Raw genomic sequence first — 14,712 nt, forward strand, 5'->3', positions numbered from 1 at the left:
TCACACATTGAAGCAGAAGAAATCCTCAGCTGTGAGGAGTCCTACAGCTTGTGGAATGTGTTAATTAAACAAGCACCTCTGGAAGAGGTAAAACGGTAGAGGACCTCTGAAGATCACTTGGCAGCTCCCTAATACAGTATTCACGGCTCTTGGGAATAAAGCTGAACAGCCTTTATAGAGGATTTTTTAAAGCTCTGCTTTCCAATAAGAATGTAATAGAAGAATGCTGTGAAGGCCCTGGAAGTGTGCTGCTCACAGGCAGAGGAAAGATTAAATTCCAGGGCTTTGTTTGGGGTAAATTGCTGACCTCTGTCTTCAGCATTAAGCCCTCTGAAGAAAACCATTCCTAGCATACAGCAAGATGAGTTGCTTTTGCTGGATTCTTTCCTGCATACAGTGTAATGGTTTAATATGAACATAGCAGGAAACAAGGAAAATTGAAAGCATAATTCATTTTGAATGGCATGTTGTAAGAGGTGATTTCTTTTAAGGAGCTAGAAGGCAAAGGGATCAGTGTTAAATATTTTAAGTGAGCTCTTGGAACAATCCCTTAATGGAACTTTTTCTCTTCCTCCCCTTTTATGATTGTAAAATCTATGTTTTCTGCTGATTCTCTTTTGTTATTTATAGACTTTAAAACCGTAATCAGAACAATTTTACTTATTGGGTTATAAAATTCCTTTATCTTCTGTCCCACAAAGTCAATAAGCATTTCTTCAGCACAGTAACAGTTCCCCATTCTGCTTTCTGGGCAGATTTACTTGATATCAGTGCAATTTCTACCCACTGAGTCAATGTCTCAAGGCACAACCTCTTCCTGCTGTGCTACGACTAAGCATTTCCTATAGTAGCCTTATAATTTCCCAAAGTTCTCCTCCCCCTTCAGAGCCTGGGAAAGCACATGGACCCTCCAGGATGACCTGGAGGTCATGAAATCCAGGCTGTTAGTGCTGAAATGGGGAAGTACATTCCAGAGGAGACAACCCTTCCACCAGGAGTGTTTGCAGCTCCCTTTGCTCTCCAGCCCACACAATGCTGAGCTGATTCTGAGCTCTTCAAGTGATTGCAAATGACATGGCCTGGGGCACGGAGACAGCAGATGTCTGGTATTTAGGTTGTTATGGCTCAGTGTTTTCCACTCGAGCTGGAACTCAACCACTAGTTAATAACAGTCACGGGGACTCTGTGCAGTGCATGTCTTGAGCAGGGCACCTAGGAAGAAAAATCCATTGAAAAGCATCGTGCTGCTTTCATGTTGTTTGAAAGGGTAAGACAGTGTGCGAGGCACACATCACTGTAGAGAAGTCCATATTCAAATGTCAAGCCCACAGTTTTCTCAGCAGTCATAAGGAGAAAACCACTTGGCATATCCAACCCAGCCCTGAACCCGAGTGACAAAATACCCCCCTTCAATTTAGCCTCTTACAAATGCTGGCTTTTTCATTATGTTTAAGTAAATCAGTTGTATTTCTCACCCCAGGCTTATACGCTCTAATTATGTCCCTGAGTCATATTGGATTGGCCTGGCACTCAGCTGCCCTAGAGCATGACCAGATGTGATGAACCTTCCATCCTGTCAAAGCTCTAAATGTGAAATAGAGCTAGGAATGACGTGGATCTCTCATGGAAGTCCCTGGGGTCAGAGAAAGGGTGCTTGGCATTGCTTTACACCTTCTGTTGCTGAAGAAGGAGAAGGACATGTGGTCGATGTGCTGTAATAAATATAGCTGACCTATCTGAAAGAATTGCTGTGAACAAATAGTAAACTGTGGCCTAGAGGAGGTTATCAGTCAACACCAGGAATGTGGCCTCTGTGTCATGTTCAGACCTAGAATCAAACAGATCAGGGTTAAAGAGTCTGAGAATGGCAGAGCTATGGTCATGGTAAAAGACCATGCTCTGATTCAAGGCAGTGAAAAGTGCATACAAAAGCTGTAATCCAGGCAGCATGAGGCTGAGATGAGCGGTGAAACATTAATGCCACCATTAAAACACATCATCAAAAGGCAAAACCAAATCAAGAGGAATGAAACCAGCACCACCACAGGCACTCTGGTTTTGTACCTGTGGAAGCTCTTACGATCTCTTCATTGGGATAGCAGAAGCTATCTGTCCAGGGCCCTTTCCAAGCAGTCCATGAATTACAGGTGTAATTGCAGGTGGTTTAATGCAGCATGCATGGAAACAGCCTAAAAATAGTGGCAGCATGGGCTCAATAAGAAGTAGCAGGAGCAACTAATGTTTTTGAACAGCATCACCCAAACTGAAGATGAACATGCCATGGTGTGTCATGCTGTTGCCCGTTGCAGCCTAACAGGCTTTTCCTATCTCAAAATATACTTGCACTATCATTTCATGGTGTTGATCTATTTTACTTAGAGTGCTTGCAAAGTAGATCTTACTTGGACCACCTGGTCTCTTAATTTGCAGCAAGTGGAACTTATGCCCCTATTAATTTTAGGGAAAGGTTATTTTAATGCTTCATTTCAGGAATTTCTTATTATTAATGGCCTACTGTAGCTCTTTGAAACTGCTTCTCTTACCCAGAACTCAGCTGCCCAACTACTCATAGACACTGAGAATCATGGGATCCAAAAATGGAGTCAATGCCTTCAATATAGCTGGACTGATAGAGAGCTGTGCAGCTATGATGTGATACCAGACACAAGGAATAAAAGGTGGTCTCTGTCTTAACTGTGGCAGTGACAAACTCAGAGGTTGTTGATCAGTGATTTTGTTTTGGGGAAATGTAAAGCTTAGTAAGCAAGGCCTTTGCCAGAGCTTTTTGAAGTCTTTGGGCCCCTCTAAGCACGGACTGAAATACGTAGTTTATTTCAGGTGATATCAGTTATTTAATCAGAAAATTGTATGAGGGCTGGAGGGAATCATAGGGTCATAGAATAATTTGGGTTGGAAAGGACCTCAAGATCATCCAGTTCCAACCCCCTGCCATGGGCAGGGACGCCTCACACTAGACCATGTTGCCCAAGGCTCTGTCCAGTCTGGCCTTGAACACTGCCAGGAATGGAGCATTTACTACTTACTTGGTGAGCCTGTTCCAGTGCCTCAGCACCCTCACAGTAAAGAACTTCTTCCTTATATCTAACCTGAACTTCCCCTGTTTAAGTTTAAACCTATCACCCCTTGTCCCATTGCTACAGTCCCTGATGAAGAGTCCCTCTCCAGCATCCTTGTAGGCCCCTTCAGATACTGGAAGCTGCTGAGATCTCCACGCAGGTTCTCTTCTCGAGGCTGAACAGCCCCAACTTTCTCAGCCTGTCTCCATGCGGGAGGTGCTCCAGCCCCTGATCATCTCTGTGGCCTCCTCTGGACTTGCTCCAACAGCTCCATGTCCTTCTTATGTTGAGGACACCAAAACTGTGCACAGTACTCCAAGTGAGGTCTCACGAGAGCAGAGTAGAAAACCTGAAAAGGAAAACCTGAAAAGAAGCTGAGAAAGTTAAAATGCCACACAGGAATGTTGAAATGTGAAAAAAAGAGAAGCAAGCCATTTAAATTAAATGCATTGTCTGTTCTGGAGAGCTCCACAGGATCACAGTTCCCAGTGAAATCACTGGACTTTGTATGAATTCTTGGAGTATCTTACAATATTTGTAAAACTTCTCACAATGATGTATGCAGTGGGGAATTTTCTGAGCAGAGCAATGTGAGTGTTACCATGAGTCTGTGCCAAGGGTAGGACCAGGCAACCAAGTGGATGAGATCAGACTGTGTCAACACAGGCACCTAAGTCAAAGTGAATGTTGTTTTCGGTCTGTTCAGTGAAAATATCATTTGTGAGAGACGTGGGCAGATTATTCCATACTAGAGCCAGGTCTTACCACCGTTACTGATGTAATCCATCCTGACTGATGAGGGTAACCAAAATCAGGTTTCTTATTTGTGCTAGAAATTCTGTGTTTTCCTTCTGTCATATCTTTGCTGACTTGCTGCCTGTATTTGTACAAGCTGTTTTCATTGAAGAGTGTAGAATGATTCTGGGGAAAATAAGGCAAGTCAGCCATGCTCACCATGTTGATGATGTGATTCAAAAGTGGTTTGGCCACACCTAAACAAAAAAAGAGAAGAAAATTCTCTTGGTCTTTGGCAGAGGATGAGGTGACAACCTTCCAAACACCCTAATTTCCGCTCATTTAAAGCCTGGCATCCAGAAAATGGGGAGGCTGTCATCACATTACGAGTGAGTTCATTTGAGAGCACGATGGTACACACATGGGAAGCTGGCCAACAGAACAGGGAGGACGAGAAGCCTTTTGCAGACAGTGGTTTTTTTCCCATGGGATGTACCTGGGACCCTCCAAGGCAAAACACACTTGCTTTCCTCCACAACAAATGTTCTCCAAGTGCTATACCACATCTGGCAGTTGCAGACAGCACGGACTCAATACTTGATGTTGCCCAGGACTGTAAATTCTGGTCTATGTAGTTTGTTGTGTGGGGGAATATCAGATGAGATCCTTTAATTAGGCTTGTATCTGCTCTGCTTGGACATTGCAGCCTATATGGCATTTCTTATCAAGGGCAGGATGTTAAATGTAGTGTCCTGGCTGAATTCCAGCCTGGATGTTTATATTCTGCTCACGTAAATGCCACTATTTGATATTATATGAGAGCCAGCTGTGGTGCTTGTCCTTTGATAGTAAGGAATATGCCCCTAAGACCTGCTTTATGGGGAGGCACATCAGCTCTCCTCTGAGGACCACAAAGCCGTGATTACTGGTAATAATGATAGCAGGCACCGGACCAGACCTTGTGGATTTTTTGTTGCCTTTTTTCTTTGTAACCTCAAGGTTTATTTGCTTACTCTTGCAGTACCTTTGATTTTCCTACAGTGTTTGTGTCCCTGAATTATCATATGATGTATCTCCTGCATGCTGCTGTACCACAGGCCCATGTAGTGGGTGGAGGATAAAAAAACAGATCTTTTAAATCAGGGTAGTTTCTCAAATGCATATTTCTTCAAGAGGCTTGTTTAGTCTGTTTCTGTTTTGCCAGAACGTTGTGTTTTTGGGAAGTCTCCTCCTTTACCTGAATAAATCATGATTCTCTTTTCCTACATCAGTAGTAGCGGTTGAACCTGAGAAGTCTTGGAAGGTGTCTCCAACAGGCATCCAAGAGCAATGAATATTTATTCGTATTCTCTAAACATTTCCACTCACCAGGGCAGGACTGCCTTGTTATTCTATGTTTACTCACACCATGCTCCCCTCCATATGATCTTTGTCCTGTGCCGTGATTAGGCATTAGCACAGTAAAATAGTCTCTTTTAGTAATAATGTTACAAATTAATAACAGGAAGAGTGAACAAGGAGGCAGGACTTCACTTTCCCTGCTTTGCTCCTCTGGGAGATGTGTCTGTCAGATCTCTATTCCAGCAAGGCAATTCTGCAAAGATGGAGCAGAGATCTACTCCTATCTTCTCTTCGGGTTTTGTATCAGTGACATAGCCACTGATTTCCCCTTGTAAAGATGCTGAGTGGAGTACGCAGTATGCTGTACCCACTGCTCACATACTTTAAATATTCAAATGCATATGTGGGAGTGTTTGAGTATTCCCACTGGAGTTTCCCACTTAAGTCTGATAGATAACTCAAACCATACCTTGATAAACTACAGAGTTCTTCCACAGAGTCTGCTTTGCTAACACTTTTCCCTTTTTGCAGGCCAAACCCAGGTATTTATTTCATTTTTATAACTCCCGATTATCTTATTTTCTAAGTGTAAAGAATAGTAGAAATTATTGAGCTGTAGAACAGCTTGAATCAGCCATGTCAGAGATACTGGCCTATTGAAAGGTAGCAAGATTCCAGGTTTCACATAAAAGATGGGTGCCATGGAGTGGAGGAGCAGTTATAGATCTCATTAAGGCATACCATTTTATATTTCATGTTTCTTTTCACCTGGAACATAATTAATGCAATAAGCAAGTTCCACAAATTGTATTTTTAGACAGTCCTGGTCCCAGCTGAGAAAAGGAAAACTCGTCATTTCCTCATAGCTGGGTTGCAGCGAACAGAACAAGAACAATAGTTTCTAAGGGGGCAACTGAAGACTCGAGGTTTCTTACGTAATATTGGAGGCTGGAGTTCCCACATGAGAATGTGTCTTTATATGTATTCTGAAAACAACACAACAGAAATACTGTGTTCTGACTTGCATAACATATAACTGTTCCCCACAGTTCAGTGTGCACTGTTGCTAAAAGAACACAACGTCAGAGCTTTAATAGCAAATTCATTGTGTAAATTAAACTCACCCAACCAACCTCAAGTTGCCTTCGGATCCCTTGACTGACAAACAGCATCATAGAATCATTGCTTGGTTTGGGTTGGAAGGGACCTTAAAGCTCATCCAGTTCCAGCCCCCTGCCACGGGCAGGGACACCTTCCACTAGAGCAGGTTGCTCCAAGCCCCTGTGTCCAACCTGGCCTTGAACACTGCCAGGGATGGGGCAGCCACAGCTTCTCTGGGCACCCTGTGCCAGCGCCTCAGCACCCTTGCAGGGAAGAACTTGTGCCTAAGAGCTCATCTCAATCTTCCCTCTGGCAGGTTGAAGCCATTTCCCTTGTCCTGTCACTACTTGCTCTGGTAAAAAGTCCCTCTCCAGGTTTCTTGTAGGCCCCTTTAGGTACTGGAAGGCTGCTAGGAAGTCCCCCATGAGCTGAACATTTGTTTTTTCACAAGGGGGTGGCCCCATTAAGAGGGTCAAAGCTATGTTAAGGCTGGTGTTGGTCATGCAACTGGCAGTAGAATGATCTTGCCCTGCAAACTCTACTTCCTTCATTTTCTTCTTACTTCATCTCCACAGATGAGATCAGTGGAAAGGAAGATGGGGAGGGAATAGCATGGAGATTGCAAAACATGCTGGGAGAAATGTACTTTTCCATGCATGTCTTGCTTGCTGGACTGCACATTCTTCTTTCCCTGATGACAGTATTATGTGCTGGGTTTTGCTGGTAGCTAGGCAGCTACCCAAAGCAACAAATCCAGGTGCCAATGAAACTTTCCATTGACTGAAGTGGGTTCAAGGGAGCAGTGACAACTCACAATTCAGTCTCTTCTGAGGCCACAACACAAGGTCCCATACAATATTTTTAACTGCAAATTATTCCAAAATCTCTTTCAAAACATAATCTGTACTTCATGCTGCATCTCTGTAGCAAGGATTTAGAAGGAAAATGGGTTATTAGTACCTAATTTACATTTTATGTTTTATCCTTCCTGGCAAGTTAGAGCTGTGGTCAATGGTTCGGCCCCAAATGGCCTTTCATTACTCAGGCTGTCCAGACATTCATAACCTTATGAGTCCTTACCAAAGAGGCTCCTATTTGTGCCAGAAATATTGAGAGAACGCTCATGTGGAACATGCATAATGTAAGAACAAAATGGAATTCAAGGAAAGTAAGGTAATACTAATCCCTGATAAGCAGATAGAGATGCTTAATTATTACAGATCATAAAATCATACAAACCATTGCATGAATCTTAATGCAGTCTTTCTTCTTATTCCTCATATTCTGCTGTGTATGTTTATTTATTTAGGCCGAAAAAAACCTCAAAACGTGCTGGAAAAGAAGCTGCTTGTGTTTTGATTCCCATATAACCCTCAAAGATAGCATCTTCTTTGAATTTTCCAGTTAAACTTTCTGAATTCAGTGAGACTACTCACTGGTCAAGGTCCTAAAACATCAGCAGGCACAGCAGAACTGGCCCTGTAACACGTAATAAATAATAAAGAAGCTCCTCCCAAAGCCAAACCTTATGGGTTGCTGTTACTAGTCGGCTAGGGAGCACCATCCATTACTAAGGTTGCCTAATATTGCACATTATAAGATTAAGATTTTCCCAGTTACATTGATTGAAAATTTCCATGCTGGATGTTTTCTGTGCTATAACCTCAGCTTCCCCAACTTTATCTATCTATCTGTCTGTCTATGTATCTATCTATCTATCTATCAAAAGCAACAGGCTGAAAGTGAGAGCCAGGATTGATCAGAAAGACAAAGAACCAGCATCAGTCCACTGAGGGAATGAGCGCTGGTGAATGAACACCACCATAGCTATTATAGCTTAAATATTCAGCTAAGTGTGAGGTAGTTTATTCCACTTTCAGATGGGGTTAGTTACATTGGATGTTGCTGAGGGAGTTCATAGAGCTTAACTGTATTTTGTGGCAACTTATCTACTTATACATCCTTTTAGTCATAAAGGAAAGAGGCCATCAAGGGTGCATTTCAGGGAAGGCTCTCATCTTGAGGATCTCTGAATGCTTTTCCCTCCAGTGAAAGAAACTAGCCACTTCAGGCTGAGATGCAAAGTCTTAGCAGATGTTTCCCAAAGGATGTCCTTTTGGAGAGCTGTTGCAGAGCTGCTGGAATGCAGTAAATTTATATCCCACTTGTACTGCTGCATACTATCTTGCCAGTGTAGAACAAGTCCTGGGATCAGATGGATGGGGAATTTGGGACCCATTATCTAGAAAGATTGAGATTGAATGTAGAAGTGGAGGGAACTTACTCGTCTTAGGGGAACTAGAACGGAGAAGCAGTGCTGCTGGGAAAGATGGCAAGAAGTTAGGGATGGAATGTGAAAGAAAAAGAAGTGGAAAATCATGGTCCAGTGAGACCCTGGAACTGAGAATGATCAACTAACACAGTTTACAGTTCCCCTTCCTAGCTCCAAGCAGCACAAGTGGATACAGTGATATCCCTGTTTCAGCTCTGCTGATATGGGTATCAGTATGGGTGTCAACATGATGGAGTTCTGTTTGAAAGAAAACTTGGGAAAGAGCTCACAAAAAGCTGTGATAAAAGGACATTCTTCAAGTTGCGAAGTTGAAAGTTCTCAGCTTTTGTGTGAGCTCTTCCTAATGAGCAAGAGCTTCCCTGTTGGTCCACAGCAACTTTTTTTCTCCAGTTTTCCAGCTCCTTAAAAGCTTAGGAACTTAAACATGCAAAAGTATGCGTTAAAGTATGAGCACCTAAGATGGATTTTGAATTAAGGCTGCCTATGCAGCTTCAATCCATATCTCTCTATATATCACATGCTTAGTTCTCTTCCCCAGGAGCCCTAAATCAGTCAGTTCAAAAGACTGAGTTAGTCCAAGGATGAAATCGGGTTGTCTAATAAAGGAGGATAGAATGACTGACTCATTTATTGCAGGAGGTAAAAAGCATGTGATAAATCTAAATATGGATTTGCAGCATCAAAGGAAATGGTCTCATGGCCAAAGCAATTGAATAGCACACTAGGGATCTGGACAGGGATAGGTCTTACATGATGACAGGCAAGTCACTTAAAATGAGTTTTTCACAGTTGGCCTCTTATTGTGCATTTTCCATTTTCTGACTAGCTGCCTTGAGATTTTTGGGTCTCAGAACTAACATCTGCAGCTGAAGCAAAGGGAAGATTGGCTTTGAACAGAGTGAATAGTGTACAAAGTTAAATACACAGAAAATCAAGTTGCACCAATCAGTGGATACTTTTTACCTTAATCTTCATACGTTTAAGTTCTCCATTTTTAAAATTGGATTCTTTGTCTCCCAGAGGTGGTGTGAAAATAGATCCATGAATATGTGTGAAGTATTCAAAGGGTACAAGTGAAGAATGCCACAGAAAGGTCCATGGGGAAATGAATCACTCTGTCTTCAGAGCAGGCCTGACTGGTGTGCAGTAAAAAAAAGTCTAGGGCCACACATTGAATCTGAGGAGAAAATGAAGCACTGAATAGCTGCTCATTAAGTAAGCACTGTCCGTTCTGTGCGTTGAATGAGGTGAATGTCCTGTGGGAAAAACAGTTTGCAGTGATGCAATTAAAGACCATACCAGAATGCACACAGGGTGAGCAATGGCATTCAGGCTACACGAGCAACTTTAATTTAGGTTTTTTCCTAGGTTTTGAGGCTTAACTTTGCAACCTCAATCACGTTCCTTTAATAATTTGGGGTGTGTCAATGTAAGACTACAGCTGAATTCTTCGTTGTGGAATATTATGTCTTATAAGAAAATACTCTCTAATCAAAAGCAAATGTGTTGCATTACTTCCTGTTTGCTTCCCGTGCTGCTACGGTTAATTGCTTCTTTCCCGCGGTTGGCATGAAGACTGTTGAAGTCCAATGGCCTCAACCATGGGCTGCTTATTCAATGTGGCATGTAAGCAGCAGGGATTTCCTTGTCCCTGGCTAGAGACCTGCATACTTTACCTCTTCCATGCAAGTAGGATGAAATTAATCGGTGTTGGTTTTCTCAGCAAGCAATGAAATTTCAACCGCTGCAATGTCGGAGGAGGAAGACTCCTCAAAGGGTACCAGGAGAAAATGCATGAATGAGAAGTCCCTGCCAAGACATGAACACTATGCTTGAGTGTGTCTGAAATCTTGGGCGCAGAGAGTAAATAAGCCCCATGACAGGTCTAGCCTAAATACCCAGCACTTCCATGGCAAGTAGCCCATACTTTCACCAACCTTGGCATTGCGACGAGGGTAATATTTTTTGCAAGGATGAACTGCACTTGAACAATGCCTCTAATGTTTCAGTGTCGTTGCAAACATGCTTTCCTTTCAGATCAGCCATATGGCTCTTCTTTGCCATTCCCCTTTTCCCTTTTCCTTTCATAGAAGTACATTTTATGTGTCTGCTGAAGAGGAAATCCCTGTCTTCTGGGATTTCTGTGCAATCCCTGGGCTCACCTGAGGACTCAGAAGACAGTGCACCTCAGTCCTGGGGATGTTGTTGTTAACCCTTAGCTGATGGTTCTGCGCCTGGCTAGCTCACTGTGCTTGGTGTTCCCGTATCGCAGTGTCATAGGAAAATCTTTGTATCTCTAATAGTATAATTTCACACTTGACTTCCACATTTTGTGAACTCCTCCCAGAAGCCATTGAACTCACTAATGAGGTAACAGGAGCAGTCTAGCTGTGCAGATGGGCCACAGAATATTGCTGGTGAAGCGACAGCTTGCTCTAAACATCCAAGTACCAAAAGCCATATACAGCATCTACCATACCCATTCTGGAGGTCAGCATGAAGGTGCAAGCACAAGAGGCTACTCTTTTCAGTGGTAAAATTGAAAGGGCAACCAGAATCTAAGTGGCTGCCCCATAAGTGATCCTTTTCCCCAGGAAAGGGGTCCTAAGAGCACTTTATCTCTGAGCATCACTTCACATTGATAGGCGCAGAGCTGATGCTTCACACACAGAGAGAGAGTATCACTCACACTGATAAAAGACACTGTGAGCTGTTGCAGATTTCCCACAGGTGGAAATAAGCTCATGCTTATTTCTAGCCTGCTCCACCCCACTTTTCTATATTTTCTTGACCAGAATAACTTGGGAACAAGTTGCTCAATGGACTAATGACAGCTAGTTGTGATGCTGCTCTTACCACACCAATGCTGTTCCTTGCCATGTGTCAGTCTGGTATAGAAATTTATGAGATAACAAGATTAGGTTTCAGTGGGGTTTTTAAATACTCTGCTTATGTTACCAGGCAGTGTGTACAGACCTCTTGTAGATATCCTTAAGTGAAGCAACGTCTGAGTGGGTCAGCACTTAGCTGGAAGGGTGCTGGAGAACACTTCAGGCATGCATTAGGATCTCAGTTATTGATGTATTTCTCCAAATCTATCATGTAGTGCAAAGAGATGACATATCATTCTTTCAAGTGAGAAGTAAAATGTCTAGATATGTTTTCAGCATGGAGGTGATAGTGTGACAGATCTGAACACCATTATTTTGTGTTGCTGAATACTTGTGGTTGTGTGTTGAAACTTAGGAAACAAAATGTTACAGAGAAAAAGCACTCTATAAGGGTAAGACATTATTCATATTACAGTGTGAAACTAAACCAAGAAATGACAGAAAAAATGAAAAGAGGTAAACTGAAAAAAATACCAATATTACAATAATCTTTAAGATTATAAAAGTTCTCACTTAGTTTCCCTGTGAAAACCCAGTTTTCATAAGAAAAAAGAGGAAGTTCTCGCTCAAGTTGCATTCCTTTTTTGTAGACCTGAGTAAGCCTGTTCGTGGTTCTTGTGTCTGGACACCAGCTGCCACGCTGTCTACATCTATCTCAGTAATTTGGTATGAAGAGATCCTTGGTACTGCAGACTTCTGTTGAGAAGGAGAAAAAAATACTTTCCATTGGCAATCCCCTTCTTGCGCAAGTTCCTTTTAATGTATTTGGGGTTTCTAAATGACTTTAAAATCTCTTTTCCACTGTTCAGATCAATTTTACTCAGCTCCTTTGCACCCACTCAGAAGGGGCTGTTACTCAGCAGCCAGTCAAATCAGCTTGTGAACATAAATCAAGTCAAAGTCAGCATCTGTATTATTACAAGTAGACTGCTTGTACTTGGGCGAAAGATCCAGTTAAGTGGTAATTTAGGAGTGTTGGCAAAGGTCAGTGATACCCCTTAAAATTGTTGAGAATTGAGTATTTTTTTCAGTGTATTATTGTTTGATTATTTAGGTTGATGGTTGAGCTTATTTTGCAATTTTTTTTAAAGGGTGGGATTGAAAAACACTTAGAAAAGTTAACTTGCCAATGTAAGATTGTGGAGTTTTGTTTAGTTTTGGCAGTGTAAGATTGTTGTACTTCAAGTTTGGGGTTTCAGATCATCAGGAGAAAAATTGAAAGGGGAAAAAAAGGTAAATTTAGCAATGAAGTAACAACTAATAGCATCTAGCATTTTGTTAAAGGAATCACCAGTAAAATAGCTGAGGTGTTTAGACTTTGCAGTGACTATCAAATGGCATGCAGAGTTAGTAATCCCCTTGAATAGTTTTATTATGTGCCTGTAAGCAACGTATACTGCTTAAATATGCATTTGCAGAGTGACTGTGCTGGTGGCCATATGCATTCTGCCATTTTATTGACCTGGTAAAAGTTTAGTGTTGATGGCTGCTTCGGTTTGTTTCTATCCAGGCTGGTTTAGAAGTCAAAGAGTAGTTTTGCAGAAGTCTTTTCGTCTTAAGAAAGCGATTCACAAGATGTCTCCTTTAGTTTCCTGGAATCGAGATGTTTATTTTGTGCTATGTACAACAGCAACAGTCCTGTAGATTTCATAACCTTAAACATTCAAATTACAACTTTTACTGAAATCTTCTTTCAGCACGTATTACTCAAAACATCACCAGGCAGGGCTCTAAATAACAGCACGAGGCAGAAAGCAAGTTCGGTATTTCAGTTTAAATCTTTAAGGCTGGACATAAAAGTCCCGAATAAAAAAGTCTTAGTAGCTACTTTCTTTGAGGACAAATCATCCAGTTCTGTCATCCTGATCCAAAGCAGAACAAAATGAGAACAACCAAGTGTTTGTTCCCTGAATTTCCCAGGATGCTTCTGAGATGAGCTTTCATGTCTCTTCAAGGGATTTTTTTCCCTTCCTCTGGCCTTGCGGCAGAGACATTGTTGAAAGTCATTTAAGAAGATAAAGATGAGCTCCTTTTGTAGTTGGGGTAATGGTCATGGTCATGGTGTGCCCCTGAGGCTGCAGAACAAGTGCCACGTTCAAGTGCTGGGAAATTTTGGTGATGGTGCATCTTCTGTGTTCAATGTTAAGTAGTTTGGAAGACTGCTATGTCCTGACTAGCTTTGTAACCAGTCATGAGACAATAGTTCAAACATGGTGCTCAGGAAACCTCATCAAAGGTATTGATCCAGGGGCATGTGCTTTTCAAGTGGAATTTATGGGAATGGTAACCAGCTTACTACTAGTCATTTGGCTTTTTAAACTAGACGTGTAACATGTCTGTCCATCTGCTGGTCTATCTCCCTGCTCTTTTTTGGGGCTTTTTGTTCCCTTTCTGCGCACTGTTATTGTAACTGGTAGCCAAATGCGAAAAAAAGGATGTGTTTAAGAGCATGATACCTAATAATTTCAGTTAAATGAAGATTTTAAAATACATTTCACATTCACAAGCCAGATTTATCACGGTGCATGCATTTCCACTGTCATGCTGATGTTGACTGTGAAGCTGAGAGACAGACTGTTTTATTCACATGAATTGTGCTTGACAGAGGTGGGAAATATGGCCTTGCTCAGAGACCCACTGGAGTTGCTGGGAACCTTTCCATCCATTTCAGCAGGCTTAAAGATCACCTTCGTTATTTGTAACAATTACTTGTCGCCTTTCCTTGCACCACATACTTCATACAACAATGTATATTTCTGCTTCTGTGGTCTCAAACATTAATGGCAAGCTCCATCTTCTCAAGCTAAACCTACTCTTGACGCTGCAGTATCTGCAGTCTGCTTTTGAACTCAGGGCTTGATCACTGACCCACATGGAAAGGGTGCAGTTACCTGAAGGAGTAACTTTTAGGAGATACCAGAAGTTTTGGAGGAGGGCTGGAATAACTCAGCAGAGTAACTCAGATTTTGCCAGGATGTGAATTTATCTTCCGCTGGCGAATAGCCTAGTCTCAAGGCAGAGCATTTGCTCTTTGCCATTTGACTGTGCTCCTGGCACAAGGCTGGGTGACCCAATGCCTCCCCTGAGAAAGCTGAGGTTCCCTCCCCAGGCTCTGGACCCCACTGATGACTATATTGAGCTCACAGGATCTTGTTTGATCCTCCTGCTGCTGCTTCAAAAAGGGTGGGTGGGTTGTTATCCCTGTTGCCAAAATCTTTGTCCAAAATCAACAAAGCCACATACGCGTTTTGGTTGAAGGACTTGTGCAAACATA

The 14,712-nt window shown here is 42.2% G+C and overlaps 1 protein-coding gene across 4 annotated transcripts in view; it reads left to right on the forward strand.

Moving 5' to 3' along the window:
- The window catches only part of GRK5 (G protein-coupled receptor kinase 5), a 174,160-nt gene that overhangs the window by 87,562 nt on the left and 71,886 nt on the right, over positions 1-14,712 (forward strand). The window lies entirely within an intron of this gene.

The sequence above is a fragment of the Strigops habroptila genome, chromosome 5 (genome assembly GCF_004027225.2).
Source record: "Strigops habroptila isolate Jane chromosome 5, bStrHab1.2.pri, whole genome shotgun sequence".
Taxonomy (NCBI): domain Eukaryota; kingdom Metazoa; phylum Chordata; class Aves; order Psittaciformes; family Psittacidae; genus Strigops; species Strigops habroptila.